Here is a 12,500-nt window from a genome sequence, read left to right as displayed (position 1 = left end):
AAGTGATCCCCAGAATACATACAAAATTGTTTTGTAGAATGTGGCATGAAGAGGGAAAAGCTCATGAATGGGAGTTAGGAGTATTGGCGAAAATGGCAAAAAAAAGAGACCTGACTGATTGCAATAATTAGAGGCATCACACATACGTCAACTGTTATGAAAATATACAGTTTAGTATGCTTATCCTAAAGAGACTAGAGAGAAAGATTGATGAAAAGTTTAGAGATGTACAAGCAATATTTAGAAAAAGTAGAAGTTGTACAGAGCAAATTTTCATTTTAAGACACGTACAGCAATGCGTAGAATATAGAAATCCACTTTTGCTGGCATTTGTGGACTAGGAAAAAACCTTTGATAGTGTGCAGAGGCCAATTTTGTGGAGAGACATGTATTATTATGATATTCCTCTTTATTATGTAAATTTGATTAAGTCTGTTCATGGGCAAAGCAAGTGCAAAGTTAATGTTATTGGAGTCCTATCAAATGAATTTCCAGTGAACAGTAGAGTACTCCAAGGGAATGTGTTGTCGCCTATGTTGTTTATCCTCCTCATGGATTTTGTAATAAGTAGAACAGTCGGGGATGGGGGAGAAGGATTGGACTGGATTGGTAATAGAAAATTAGCTGACCTCGAGTATGCTGATGACGCTGTCCTTATTAGCAGAACACCACATGATTTGCAATGCTTGCTTATCAGAATGCATGAAATATCACAGGAGGTTGGGCTCTAGATAAATAGAAGAAAGACAGATATGAAGAAAACGGATTATGCAATGGAAGATGAAATATCACTGGAAGGAGAAAGGATTAATGAGGTGGTATCATTTAAATGTTTAGGAACTATGATCTTTAATAAAGGGTTTTTAGAATTTGAGTTTAATGAAAAATTGAAAATAAAAGCAAGTCAGACAATGACTAGGTTACGTAAAACCTGAAACTACATATTAGAATCAGGCCATATATCAATTTAGTGAGATCGGTATTAATGTATGGACACAAGTCGTGGTATGACAATGAAACAATATCCAACAGATTTCGTAGATTTGAGAACAAATCCCTCAGAAGAATATTGAGAGTTAAATGCCAAGAGAGGATTAGAAATGGAACTATGAGAGAGATTACTACAGTGCCATATGTGGATGAGATCATGGAAATGGTTTGGGCATGCTCTTCACAGTCCCCAAGAGAGAATTGTTCGCCGAACATTTAACTGGGTTCCACAAGGCACTAGAAGAGTTGAAAGACCCAGGCCTACATGACCGAGGACTATGAAGCGGTAGGAGATGATAAATGGAGTATTGATTTAAAAGCTCCAGATAGAGACGACTGGCGAAATCTAACTGAAGCCTCTTGCGTCAATAGGCGTAGGAGGAAATGATGATCATGATGATGATGATGATGATATATAAATGTATGTATGTATATATATATATATATATATATATATATATATATATATATATATATATATATATATATATATACAGTATATATATACACACACACACAAAATACCAAGGTTGTATATACCACGGATTTTTTATTTTAAGGATAAAGTGCATTAAAAAAAGTTGATTATGCTACCACTTAATCATCTAAACAAGGTTCATATTCTTGAAGGGCAGAATCGTCTTAATTATTTCTTAAGAAAAAACTTTACTGAAAACTGGAAGAAAGTACCCTAACAAAATTCTTATAAGATTCAAAGATACAAATCAGGTGAAAACATCAAATTGATAAACCTAGCGACAATAATTATTCATCACACAATAAGATTCTCACTAAAATCGTCCTTAGAAATAAGATCAACATTAAATATAATTGTAATTTACAAAGTATAATTTGATTAATGTTTGTATAGTTTCGCATAATCACGCGCATCCAATGTACTGTATACATTTTCTAGTTAGCTAAATTCACTTATTAATATACATGCTAGCTAATGATGGTGTCGGATGTCAATCCTTATAAAAAGCAAAATTATAATATAATGAATAAATATACTAAATTTACTAAACAGGGAAGTTGATTAAAAGAAAAAAAACTGAAATGTTCTGAATACGTGAAACATTTATTGTGCACGAATATATTACCTGGAAAAAATATTTATTGTGTTGGAATATAAAAGCAAAACCATTATTGTGCTGGAATATATAATAAGAGGATTTATTGTACTGGAATATATTACATTATAGACCAGTAGATGATCAATCATAGATTTCAAACCTACATCAATGAAGATTGTGAAAACTTTACTCAGTCTACGGACTATCTTTTCCCTCTTTCATATACTGACCACGAATTCATTTACTGTCCGGATAGCCACCAAAATCTACTCAGTTCTAAGTTAGCCCATTTCGGACACATCCTGAAATTTTCATCAATATTAACCCGTAACTCTTTGAGTTAGGCAAGTGACAAACAAACAACCAGAGGTAAAAACATAACCTCCTTGGTAAGGGTAAAAAAACATATGTCATTCGTAAACACTCACCATCGTTTTGACAATTCTCCGGTACGATTTGACATCACTGAAAAATGGTAAACAAGATCCTGGGAGAAATCCTTGCTTCATAAACATCTGAAAATATAAAAAAGGAAAAGAAGATCCAAGTTTCAATTGATACAAATACAAATAAACCACTCATACAGATTCAATGTAAAAGATTCGGGGAATGTGTAAAATATAATGATATATAACAATTATACATTTTCTAAACTTCCAGTACATAACTGTCCAATAAAATAAAATAAAAATACTTCCAGCCTCGGAGAATGACCTCTGTCAGCCGACTAATTTATCAGAAACAAAATCGTTTGTAAAATTTCACATTACTCTAAAACCTATCATTAAAGGAAGTTGTAGCACTTGTAAACAACATCAGCAAGAGAGCAATCTTGTTCTATATGAGCCCTATATTCTGAATTAAATTACCGATAGTATGAAGAAAGAATTACAACATCAATACCACCATGTAATTCAATTGAGATTAAAAGAAATGGTTATATTTGAATAACACTAGTTTCATTTCATTAAGAAAAATCAGTGGCGACATTTCAGATAATCTTAAAAACTAACTGGCACTCAAAATTCATAATAATTTCCCTATCGAATACATAACAATATAAGAAAATATAATAAAACCCCATCCCTTTGATCAGAGACCACAGAACGACACAATAAGAGCAGGCCTTTCGCTTCCTCCTCTTCTTCCCCTGAGAAGCCTTAAAACCCGAAGGATCAAATCAAGGTTCATATGAAGAGGGTGACGTGAAAAAGAGGATGGAGACCACAACAACGCCCCTCCCCCCAGATAAAAGACCTTGATACCTATAGTACCATCTGGAAGCCCTCGAGGACAGGGAGGAATGAAAGCAGTGATCCCCAAGGGAAATCGACACGAAAGACGGCTGCAATCCTCACAAGGGTTATAGTCCACGAGTGTCATTTCACACTGAATACAATTTTTCTGACTAATTCCCGGTCCTGGAAACTTTTATTTCTTTCCCTATGCTAAAACTGCTGCGAGAAGTCATTCAAAATGGGACTTTTATTACTTTAAAAATAATCTGAATCATCCAAACTAAAGAGATGAAATCAAGAATTGATTGGGTGGTAAATTCAAACGTATACTTACTTTTATTTTCTAACTCTGCTTTGGATAGCCCCCTTCTTTCTTGAAGGCCCATGGGTATTTTCAAAAAGGCCCCCGTCCCCCTTAGCTACACCAATGGCCTTTACCCACTCTATAAATTTCACAATTTTTCTTGCATACCTCTAGCTATTAAGATGGTGACACGAATTTCTGCCGCAGGAATTTTCACCACAAACTTATTGCCGTAGGACATTTTGCCGCAAGGAATTTCTACCTCAGAAAAAAAATAAACTATATCAAAAGTATCTAATCAACTATAGGTCAACAAACTTAGAGTAATCCACTGACATTGTTTTTAGAAATATCTCCTTATTCACACTAGGCCCCGATCATTTATCTAGGCAGAACCAAGAAATGAAAATCAATAAGAATCCATTTCCCATCTGATTTTCAATGGACAGCTTAATAACTAACTACTTGAGAGAGAGAGAGAGAGAGAGAGAGAGAGAGAGAGAGAGAGAGAGAGAGAGAGAGAGAGAGAGAGAGAGAGAGAGAGAGAGAGAGAGAGAGAGATCATTATTGGGATATCCATACAAAATATCTCTGCTATGTCTGAGTGCATACGCTATTTGATAGCCATATATAAAAATTTAGCAAATGGGCAAAAAAAACTACATCTTTTATAAATAAAATATATCAGAATTTATGAAATATATGATTTTATCTATTTATACAAAAATATATATATGCACACATATATATATATATATATATATATATATAATATATATATATATATATATATATATATATATATATATATATATATGCATGCATGCGTTTTAACTAATAAAATCAATAAAAAAAATAAAAAATACTTTAGGTAAAAATATTTCGGCGAAAACATACTCTAGAAATATAAGCCTTTCCCTAAATAGTTATTCAAAAACATTTGGTTACCCAGGGGAAATATTTGCTTAAAAAATGTACGAAAATTCGTATGTAATATTTGCTTACCAATAGTAAAAGAAGAAGAAGAAGAAAAAGAAGAAGAAAGCAACATTGAAAGAATGGTTGAAATAGCAATTGGGTCATCAGACGCCATTGTCTGGCTCTCCTGAGTCACATCTTGATAAGAGAGGATGCTTGGGCGCTGATCCTATTATATGTTCAGTCTCGAGGCAGTCTATGACACTGTCACTGTCCCTTGCCTCTGCTATTCATGTACGACCTTTAAACCTGTGCAAACTGCGTTTCTCATTACACTCCCGTCAGACATATAAATTACTCTCGCCTTCGAGTGTAGCTATTCAATTACGCTAATGGCATTCCTCTCTCTTCAACGGAAAAGTTTCTCTTCCTTTGTCTCTTAAGAACTTCCTCTGCAAAACTTCTTTGGCGGGGAAAAATTATACTAATTCTAGTTAAGTGTTTCCTTGGAGCGTAAATTCTTAACATTTCGAGATGATAAATTCTTCCTTAACTAATGTCATACAGTTACAGAGAGATTACAAAAGCACCTGTCACTTCATTATCGGCTTCTAATTTAATTGCTAATGGGTTTAGGTTATTTTTAACAGAACAGAACAGTACTCTAACTATTATATATACATATACATATCATGTATATGTATATGTATATCTATAAATATATATGTGTGTATCGTTTCTTTTCAATATATGCACACATATATTATAAATCAGTGTAAGTGTGTGTGTATATATATATAAATATATATATATATATATATATATATATATAATATATATATATATATATATAATATATATATATATATATATATATATATATATAAATATATATATATATATATATATATATATATATATATATATATATATATATATATATATTTATATATCTATATATATATAAATATATACATATATATACATATATACATATATATATATATATATATATATATATATATATATAAAATAAGAATCCCCAGTTCTGATTTCACTCACTTCTATATAATTACAGGGGAATCTTATACAGAATAAGAAAAGGGCCATATATTTTGCTTCAGAGGACATGGAAGGAACATAGAAAATGAAACGCGTTTTTTTATTAATAAAAATCTTGCAGTTAAAATAGAAGAATTTTGTATTAATAGTGATAGAATTGCAGGATTTATTATCAAAGTAAACAAGATGTATAAACAGAAGACCATTCAAACGCATGCGCCAACCCCATCCCATATCAAGGAAGAAAAAGTAGCTTTTCATGAAATCTGGTGATATCTATGGAGAGAAAAAAAAAAACATAAGACTCAATTTATATTTGTTTTGGGTGATTCCAATGCTAAAGTAGGTAAAAAGAAGAAAGGAGAATCATCAGTAGATAAATTTGGAATAAGCACGAGGAATGACAGAGGAGACACGCTTGCATAATTTGCTGAAAGAAACAATCTTAAAATCATGAACACCTTCTTGTATAAATAGGAACATAGAAAATAGACATGGAGTAGCACAAATGGTGAAACGAAAACTGAAATAAATTTTATCCTCAATGAAAAAGTTAATTTAGTTAAAGTTGTAACAGAATTAAATAAGTTAAAATCAACAGAATAGTGCGAAGCAAAATTTGTTTAGATCTAAGGAGAGAGATAAAATATCAATTTTAAGAAAGAGGATAAGCACTTGTAATAAGAGAAGAATCTGATGAGTTTAACTTAGCAATACAAAATAGGTACCCCCAGCTTCATGATAAACTGGAAGAAAGTAAAGAAGAACTGAACATTATTTAACAAAATTTGTATTGGAATAAACACAAGAGATAGGTGGAAAAGTTCCTAAACAAGATCAAGAAAAACGACCAAAAAATACCAAAAAACTAGATAAAGAAAAGATTGGAAATGATGGTAAAATCCAAGAGAAATGAAATAGAGTTAGCAGAACTATCCAAAACGATAAACAAATTAAAAACCAAAGATATTTGTGAACACGATCAGACCAAAATTGAAGAAACATTAAAGAAAGGTAAAAACATGAAATTGATGAAAATAAGACTTGGAATAGGGCGGCAACAGATGCATTCTTTAAAGGATGAAAATTAAAATATTATCCACAAGAGATGGCGTGATGAAAATTGCAGAGGATTTCTATACAATGCTATACAATAGTGATACGGTATACGAAATTACTTCACCAATAGAAATAATGAAACACCCGAGCACGTACCAAACGGAACAGTAGAGGTAAAGAAAACATTAAAAGGCATGAAAAGAGGCAAAGCAGCAGGAGAAGATGGCCTAAAAATTGATTTAATGATAGTGGGAAGATATTTCATAGCAGTAAAACTGGCTGAACTCTACTCCAAATGTCTGCAAAAATGCTCTATACCTACAACTTGGGAAAAACTTTATCATTATACTAATTCACTAAAAGCGAGACACAAAAGATCTGAAAAATTATCGCCCAATAAGTTTACTCTCCGTAATATATTAAATATTTACAAAGATCATATAAGGCCAAACAGAAAGACAGCTAGACTTAAATCAACTATAGGAGCAGACAGGCTTTAAAAGTAGGTATTCAACAACTGACAATATCCATGTAATTAACCAACTAATGGAAAAATCAACTGAGAATGACAAACCACTACATATTATTATTATTATTATCATTATTATAACTAGCCAAGCTACAACCCTAGTTGGAAAAGCAAGATGCTATAAGCCAAAGGGCTCCAACAGGGAAAAATAGCCCAGTGAGGAAAGGAAATAAGGAAATAAATAAATGATGAGAATAAATTAACAATATATCATTCTAAAAGCAGTAACAGCGTCAAAACAGATATGTCCTATATAAACTATTAACAACGTCAAAAACAGATATGTCATATATAAACAATACTAATTGAACGACGGTGCAAAAGATTAATATCTAGATCAGGAATAAGAAATTTAATAGACCGTAAGTTTCTGTCCAACAAATTAACATGAGAATCAGCAGCTGAACACCAGACAGGAGAACAGTACTCAAAACAAGGTAGAATGAAAGAATTAAAACACTTCTTCAGAATAGATTGATCACTGAAAATCTTATAAGACATTCTCAATAAGCCAATTTTTTGTGCAATTGAAGAAGACACAGACCTAATGTGTTTCTCAAAAGTGAATTTGCTGTCGAGAATCACACCTAAAATTTTAAAAGTCATACAAATTTAAAGAAACATTATCAATACTGAGATCCGGATGTTGAGGAGCCACCGTCCTTGACCTACTTACAAACATACATTGAGTTTTGTTAGGATTCAACTTCATACCCCATAATTTGCACCATGCACTAATTTTAGCTAAATCTCTATTAAGGAATTCAGTAACCCCAAATCTACATTCAGGGGATGAAATTGATGCAGAGTAGCATCATCTGCCAAACCACATGTCATGTGTATATAGTATGAAAAGTAATGGGCCAAGAACACTACCCTGTTGAACACCGGATATCACATTCCTATACTCACTATGGTGCCCATCAACAACAACTCTTTGATATCTATTACTTAAAAAATCAATAATAATGCTAAGAAACGACCCACCCACTCCCAACTGTTTCAGCTTGAAAACAAGGGCCTCATGATTAACACAGTCAAAGGCAGCACTAAAATTAGGGACGATCATACGAACTTCCTGACCACAATCAAGGGATTTCTGTACAGCATTGGAGATTGTAAGAAGGGCATCACATGCTCCAAGGCCTTTACGAAAACCAAATTGCAAACTAGGGAGTAGATGATTACCTTCAGCAAACCTATTAAGACGTTTTGCCAGAAGACGTTCAAAAACTTTAGATAATATGGGAGTTATGGAAATTGGGCGGTAATCAGTGGGACTTGAGCTACCGCAAACACATTTACATAGAGGAGTAACATTACCAATTCTCCAACAAGTGCTAAAAGCTCCTCTTCTTGCTAACTTGCGCAAAATAACAGATAACGTTGGAGCTAAGAAATCTGCTGTCTTTATAAAAAACAAAGGAAAAATACCATTTGAGTCTACACTTCCATAAACATCAAGGTCCATTAACAGAGCTTTAATCTCACGTGATCGAAAAGCTAAACTAGTTAGTTTAGCCTCAGGAAAACAGGAATGAGGAAGTTCAAGTTTTCCATTACTCTGTTTACTGTCAAAAACATCAGCCAAAAGGGTTGCCTTTTCCTTTGGACAATGAGTGGCTGAGCCATCTGGTTTAAGTAAAGGAGGAACTGTTGCATCTACACCAGAGTGCAAATTTAAGGGTAGACCACAATTTATGTTCTTGAGTTGTATCAGAAAGTGTTTCTTTTATGGTTACATTGTACTCTTTTTTAGTTGAGGCATAAACTCCCTGAGCAAAAGCTCGAAGCTGAGTATAGTTGTTCCAGGTTAAATCTGATCTGTTACCCTTCCAAAGGTGATAGGCCTCCTGCTTCTCCAAATAAGCACGTCTACAATCATCATTGAACCACGGTTTGTCCTTCACTCGAAACCTTAGCACACGAGAAGGGATGCGCCTATCAATTATGTTGACTAGATTCTCATTCAAAGGGACAATAGGATCTACACTACTATATAAACCAATTCAAACACAAAAGATCATGCAAAATCCCATTCCAGTCTTCTTGGGATTTCATATAAATTTTACAAGAGTATGATATATCAGGGACAGGCTGCTCAGTCTTCACTACTAATGAAATCAAGGCATGATCAGATGTCCCGACTGGAGAACCAACCTTACTTGTTATAATGCCAGGGGAGTCAGTGTATACGAGGTCTAAGCAATTACCAGACCTGTGAGTAGCTTCATTTATGATTTGCTCACAGCCTGATTCAGAGACAAAGTCTAAAGCTCTTAAGCCATGGCGATCGGTAGGAGAGATAGAACTTACCACTCCCTATGGTGAGCATTAAAATCACCAACTAAGACAAAAGAAGCCTTTCTATCATCTTCTTGTATCTTAGCCACAATGGTAAGATGACAATCGAAGATAGAATCATCCATGTCTGGATTTCAGTAGATCGAACACAAATAAAAGTTGTTATGCCTGCCACAAACTTTTATTACCTGAATATGGCATTTATAGACTATGAGAAAGCTTTCGAATCTGTCAAAACCTAAGCAATAATGAAAAACCTTGTAAAACAGGGAATAGAAGAATCTTATGTTACAACACTTGAAGATATCTATACATTAAGTACAGCAATTCTAAAACTACATAAAGAGAAAAATCCGATAAAGAAAGGAGTTATACAGGGAGATCTAATCCCTCTTAAATTATTCAGAGCATGCCTAGAAGGAGTTTTCAATAATTTAGCTTGGGAAAATGTAGGAATTAGTATTAATGGGGAATAGCTTAACAATTAAAGATTTGCAAATGACATATTTGTGTTTAGTGAATAATGGGAGGAATTACAAAAGATGGTAGATTTGAATAAAGAAAGCAGAAATGTAGTACTGAAAATGACTATGAACAATGTTCAATGAAAATTCAGATACAACAAAAAGAAGGGTAAGCATGGGATGGAGAGCATTTCGTAAACAAAAGGAGATTATGAAAATTAAAATTCTACTTTCCCTAAAAAAAGTATTTAATGATATGGTCCTACCAGTATTAACTTAAGCATCAGAAACTTGGAACCTTACTAAAGCCTTAAAACATAAGCTAGCTTCAACTCATTCATTTACTTCTTCAACTGTACGCCAAACTCTCCCCTCCTCCACAGGAAGTAAAAAGACGAAAAGTCCAATCATAGAACCGATGAGTGCTCCAAACCAAACCACATATGGAACCCCTACCTGGCTATAGAACCTTTTCTAAAATACCTGCCCCATCAACGCTTACTGCAATCTTTGGCTTTTGGCCTGAGTTAATCCTTAAACCAGGGATTTTGATTGGAGGACACTTTTCCGCTCTTCCCCCTCTGATTTGTAAAGGATATGAAGATGATACCTAAATGTTTTCATAATGAAAGTGAGGGGTCTGTCCTAGTTTGTTTACATAAAGTGTCTGGCTTAGTGTAATATTATTGTCTTGAAATGTCCGAAATAATGATTAAGTATATGAGCATATTCTGGGGGGAGAGAGAGAGAGAGAGAGAGAGAGAGAGAGAGAGAGAGAGAGAGAGAGAGAGAGAGAGAGAGAGAGAGAGAGAGAGGGGATCCTAATTATCAATGTGACTTGAAATAATCACATAACTTCTAAGTTTACAGACTAGAGGTGCTAAAAACAAGAACATATACTTTCCTAGAATAAGACCAATACTCCAGTCCAGCCGTCAAACTAAAAGCAAACGTTTCCAGCGTACAACACCTCAAAATTAACCCCCTGGAAGCGTTTCGTACAAGTTTGGGAATCGAAAGTTGGTTTCGAAGAGCAGCGCACATCGTGAATCTGCGGCTTTGACGTTCGTTAATTTGCCTCTGCCCGTCCCACAACATTCATCTGCAACTTACGAACTAATCCAATTACAAGTTACAGGTTTGTAACAAGAAGGAATATACAAACGGTTCACATGAGAGAGAGAGAGAGAGAGAGAGAGAGAGAGAGAGAGAGAGAGAGAGAGAGAGTGTCTCTCCCCATCCAAGCCTATGGATTAATCAAGTCTGATAACCAATGGAGATATTCTATACCAGGAGACTGTCACCGGCTCTCCGTGGGATGAGAATCCGGATAAAGGCTTATGGAGAGAGAGCGTAGCAATAACAGGTAAACATGAAAGAAAATAAAAGTTGAAGAAACTCAGTTACAAAGAATCTAAAGGTCAAGTGTAGAGAGCAAATTACGTTGGCCAGCTCAAACTTGTTGACTGACGATGCTTCAATCCAGTAGTTACATCCATCATAGAAATGAAGCCTTGTTCGCAAGAAAAAAGTTAACAAACGCGTTAGCGTCTATTTTTTAGCAGCTTAATAACAAGGGCAATCATTTAATAAACATATCAATTCTAAACAAAACACACAGAAAACTAGAAAAGCACTCAGAGTGCAGACCTCCACCGCGGCAAGTTATTTCTCGAAACCAGCGTGCCTTTTGCAGAATCAATTAATCATTTCCAGCTCTTTACATAAGTTTAAAATCCCTGCAAGTTTCATTACTTTATGATTAAAATTGCGGCGGTATGCTTGATGACCGGAATTTGACCTTTTGCTTGACCTTGGCCTTCGACCATAACATGTATTAATTGGCGTGGATCTTCATACAGTCAAATATGAACCAAGTTTGAAGTCTCTCTGACAACGATGTCTAAACTTATGGCTGATTACGTGAATTGGACATTTTGCTTTACCGTGACCTTGACCTTCCAAAATTTAATCATTTCTAGTTTTTTACACAACAGTTAATCCCTGCAAGTTTCATTACTCTATGACTTAAATTGTGGCCATGATGTTCACAAACACAACAAACAAATAGGGGTTAAACATAACCTCCTTCCAACTTTGTTGACGGAGGTAGCTATGTGAAGTTTGTTCTTGTTGCGCATTAGTAAATTCTCAAGAGTAGAGCTCAAAGAACATTTCCCATTTACTGGCGTGACAAAGATACAATATTCAAAAGAAAATATTTTGTTACAAAAGGATTATAAGGTTTGAGATATAACATAAGCGGTTACCAGAGATGAATAGAATAAGAGAAAAAAACCATGAGCAAACTTTATTACATATTGTATATTTAGAACTAGATCCAAATTATTTAATCACTAAGAGTTGTGGTGGCCTATTGAAAACATCCCTGCATTGGCATCTGTTGGACGGGGGACTGAGTCCCGCTCAAACTCAATAGTTTCTTGTAGTGTCTGCAACTTTGCCATTCTTGTGAGCTAAAGATGGGTCTATCAGCCAAGTCATCAGCAGCCACTGCCTGGTCCTCCTTGGCCCTAGCTTGGGAGAAGAGGGGGC

At 34.4% G+C, this 12,500-nt stretch overlaps 1 long non-coding RNA gene across 1 annotated transcript in view; it reads right to left on the bottom strand.

Moving 5' to 3' along the window:
• LOC137616128 (uncharacterized) overlaps positions 1-12,500 on the bottom strand; it is a 209,358-nt gene that overhangs the window by 141,895 nt on the left and 54,963 nt on the right. Inside the window, exon 2 of the long non-coding RNA XR_011039281.1 lies at positions 2,495-2,581. This is a non-coding gene — a long non-coding RNA (uncharacterized lncRNA). The remainder of the gene's footprint in view (positions 1-2,494; positions 2,582-12,500) is intronic.

This window comes from Palaemon carinicauda, chromosome 22 (assembly GCF_036898095.1).
Source record: "Palaemon carinicauda isolate YSFRI2023 chromosome 22, ASM3689809v2, whole genome shotgun sequence".
NCBI classification, from domain to species: Eukaryota; Metazoa; Arthropoda; class Malacostraca; order Decapoda; family Palaemonidae; genus Palaemon; species Palaemon carinicauda.
This window is presented reverse-complemented; position numbering and strand designations above follow the sequence as displayed.